We start from the raw sequence: 4238 nt of genomic DNA on the forward strand, positions 1-4238 counted from the left end.
ATTGCTAGCACAGCTATCACGCCTGACATATTATACCTTACAAACCAAGGTGATTTGGACATCCATCAGCACTGTTTTTCAAGTTCTCTGAATCCAGCCATGTTATCCAAACAAGTGTTACAGGACTTGGACTTAGACTTGTCACTCTCTTTTGAAAGTGATAGAAAGTGAATCCTTGTTCAGAACTAACAGTTCCTTTCCCGCACCCTGTCTCCACCTCAGGTGAATTCAGTGCTTATATGTGGAGAGCCACAAAAAGAAGATGAAATTGCATTTCTAGTTTAAACAGACCTATTCAGAACTCTGTGAAGATTTAGTCTTTGCAGAAGATGAGGTTAGACTGAGTGCTGTCTCTTGAAATGTAGAAGTGCTGGGACACAGTCAGGTCTGGGAGTGCCAGTGAAACTGCATGCAGGAGGAGTGTTTCTGGGTTCATGTCCACATGCCGAGGTGCCTTTTGTTTCTGCAGCTCTCTGCATAAAGAAAGGCCCACCGTTTCCAAAGTGATTCACCATTTGGGGTGCGCTTCCATGCAAAGTGCCTCATCAGAAAGAGCCCTGGGGGCACCAAATGGCAGTCACCTTGCAGACAGTGTGTGGGGCACCCACGGGCAGGCCCAGCCCCACTTGCTGCAGGGCCTCTGGCTTCTGGGAGCTGCCATGCCAGCGCTGACACCCAGGCTGAATGTTAAGAGCAGCCTCCAGGCTGGGCCTCAGGCCAGATCTGCTGCTGGTCCACGCTTGGGCCTGGACTGAGGGTGAGGTGTGAGCGCATTCAGGAGAGTGCCTTGAATGAGCTCTGTTGCTCGCTCTTGGGCAGATCCCTGCATGCCTGCCTGCCCATCTGCTCTCATGGCAGTGGTACATGACTGACAGGCTCACAGAGCATCCTGGGCTTCTGCCTCACTTGTCACCTGCCGCAGGGCAGCTGGGATTTGAGCTGCACCATACCAAGGGACCAGCCCAGCTCCCCTCCTTGCCTGGCTCACTCTGCTCAGGTGTGAAGTTTGGCAGCTATGCCATGTTGGGAAATGCCTTTACTCCTTCCCAAGCCAGGTTCAGCCTCATCACCTCGGAAGGCAGGGATAGGACAGGCCCCGTTGTACTAAGTGGTGTCTAGACATGCATGTGGTATAGTGCTAGGAAGGCTGTGCGCTCTGTGGATGCAAAGAAACCTTCTTCAGACTCCATGTAAAGTTTCTCAGCTACCCTATAGAAAGTTTTCTTGTGCAGTGCTCAGCAGTGAAATGTAAGTAACAGAAAATTTACCAACAAAATGCATGAACTAGAAAATCTGTCTGTCAGCCAACTGTGCTGTGGCATGAGTTTGAGGTACTGCATCAGCAAATTGTGAAATGAGAGTGCTTTTTCTGTAAAATTCAGTTTACTCTGAAGAAATAGGCAATGTGCATCTGGCCAAAATTAGATTAAGACAGCAACAAAACAGAGGCTTGGATTTTTCATATATTTTTTAAATTGTTTAGGCTGAGGCATGATCACATGTTTAGATTCCTCACTTCTCTTTTGTGATTATTTTATTTTGAACTTTTAAATGCAGTAGAAACAGCCCAAACCTGCAGAGCTATCAGTGTTCAGTAGTAAACTGGCACAGCATAGCATCACACTGAAGCGGGATGAGTCCAGAAGCAGGTTGCTGTGCTATGATTTAAAGCCACCCTCCAACACAAACACATTGGTGCTTGGGGCTGTTTGGTTTTAAGACACTGTCCTGCAGATATTTCCAGGCTTTTCTGAGTGATGGATTTGCTGTGAGAAAAGGGAAACCATGGAGGCTGCAGTGAGAGCAGGTGAAGTTCAGACCTGAGCTCTGCAAGGCAAATAGCACCAGGCAGGTTGGCAGGGGCTGGTATATGACTGCCTGAAGTACTCCTCTGCAGCCCTGGGCTGCACCGTCACCCCTGTCTCATGCCTAAGCTGAAAATTTGTCCCTTGCAGATGAGGATCCAAGGAATTCCTGCTCCCTGCAGAGTTCTTCTGAAAGACTGCAAATGAGGGGATGTGGCAGAAAGAATTGCAGATGTTAGGACACATCTCCTGTAATACCACATGAAGTACATAGCATCATTTGAAAACAAAACAAAACATAATTACAATTTTCTGTTTTCTGTGCCACACTTGGATAAAATTCACTGGCATTCTGGATCACTCTGGTGCAAAGGAATGAAGGTGTTAAAGCAGCATCAGAGTGACTCACAGGATCCAGGTGGTACAGCAGACTCGGGAAGTTCCGCAGTACTGGAAGTGCTGCAGAAGCTGTGGGGAAGATCGCCACCCACCCAGCAGTGAGGCCAGCGGTGCTCCTGCAGCGATGCTCCTGCAACCAGATAGATGCTTTGGACAGACTGCTTCCTTCTCCCCAGACGTCTCTTGGGCTGCTGGTGGGCCCCAGCAAGCAGCTCTGCAGACTTGGTGCGTTTTTGGCAAACCTGCTTCCCAGCAAAGTGTGGATTAGGGGATCGGAGCCAAGAAGGTGTACCAAATGGTGCCATTGTGGGTTGGGCAAATTCTTCACATGAAAAAGTTATTTATAAGAAAAAAAAAAAAAGGAAATATCTTGAACTGTTAAAAAACAAGGAGCAAAAACATCTTGGCTATATTTAAACAGGGTTTCTCCCAGGTCAGAAGCCTGGCCTGACCTGGCAAAAGAAGATACCAAACTTGCAGGAAGCAATCAGACACTTAAGTGCCAGCAGGCTACAATCGCTGTTACAAGAGACAACCACAAGCTGGTGGACAGGTCTCAGACATAGTTCCTATTGCAGCAGCTGCTGCTTGAGCTGGTCACCAGCAAACAATGGTCTGAGAGCTTCCACGCACACCAAAAAACTAGACACTTCCATTCTGTGCAGCTCATCTTGTGCCAAACCAGAGGAATGAAGGGAAATTTTAATATGCCAAAACACAGTAAGTCCACAATTCTGCATGACACCCATCTGCCACAATGTGTTTGTAAACTCTTTCCAGATTACAGAGCTGCTTAATGGTGTTCATCAATTGTTTAGTCTAAGGAGTTGGGTGTCTGGACACAGAATTCGGCAGATTTAGGGAAGCTGAATTCAGGGTGCAAACCCAGAAATTTCCTGTTGTGCAGCGTACATCTGGAACAAGCTGTGCTTCTCCCCAGATGCATTGCCAGGTGAGCACATGTACAGATCTGCCCACCTGTCTGCTTTCCCTGGGCCAATATGCCCCATCTTGGCTGTTAGCCATGGCCTGAACAATTTTGCTGGAGCCTTGTGTCACGCTTAGCCTATATATAATCTATAATTTGGACTATACTATGTTCATGTGGCATGGGAGCATCACTGTGCACACACCTGTTGAGTTAGTCATTGTGTTTGAGGGTGCAGACCAGCAATTCAAGGCACCTGGAGGAGAAGTCAAGACCATTTGGGAAGTAAATAGTGGTGGCATATAAGAAGTGATTCTAAATTCTTGCAAACAAATATACCTTTTGTGAACCATGATCCTTTCTTTTGCTATACCAGCACTGTGGCAGTAACAACCTGGGAGTCTAGAAATCAGTTTTTAAACTCTTGATCTTGAGTTAAAAAGCAGAAGCAGTCAGAGGTGGTGGCTTTGCTGAGGGAAAAGCTCTTATCCATAAACTCTTTCTCTTCTAATATCACTCACAAAGATTGCCATAAATCCATGGGAAGCAGTATATTCTGTGACCATTCAACTACCAAGTGGGATGCATGCGTGGAGGGTGGACTGTGAGGAGGCTGGGCTCTGAGAAGTTTGCCATAAATTCACACATATTACAACTAGACTAGCAATTAGGTTGTTTGAGCAGGCTCTGTTGCATTCATGTTTATTTGGATCAAAGAGATCCAGAGAGCAGGGACCTCTTGCTCCTGGATAGGAGGTGGTGTAATTATGGTATTGCAACACTAACATATTACTGCTCTGAGACCCTGCTTTCCATAAGGAGCTTTGAGAGTCAGAAGAACAAAATAAATATTTTTGAATGTCAGTAGTTGACAGCTGATCATAGCAAGGGCTCTGGGAATCACCTTCTTCAATGCATGAAAGAGACAAACCTCTGCAGCTCTGTGGCAGTGAACATGCTGGGTTTGGTTGCATCGCAGAGGGTCGTCGTTGGTGGTGCAGAGTCTGGCTGGAGACCTGTAACCAGTGGTGTCCCCCAGGGGTCTGTGCTGGGTCCGGTCTTGTTCAACATCTTCATCAATGACCTTGATGAGGGGATAGTGGCCA

Source organism: Meleagris gallopavo, chromosome 5, assembly GCF_000146605.3.
Source record: "Meleagris gallopavo isolate NT-WF06-2002-E0010 breed Aviagen turkey brand Nicholas breeding stock chromosome 5, Turkey_5.1, whole genome shotgun sequence".
Classification (NCBI taxonomy): domain Eukaryota; kingdom Metazoa; phylum Chordata; class Aves; order Galliformes; family Phasianidae; genus Meleagris; species Meleagris gallopavo.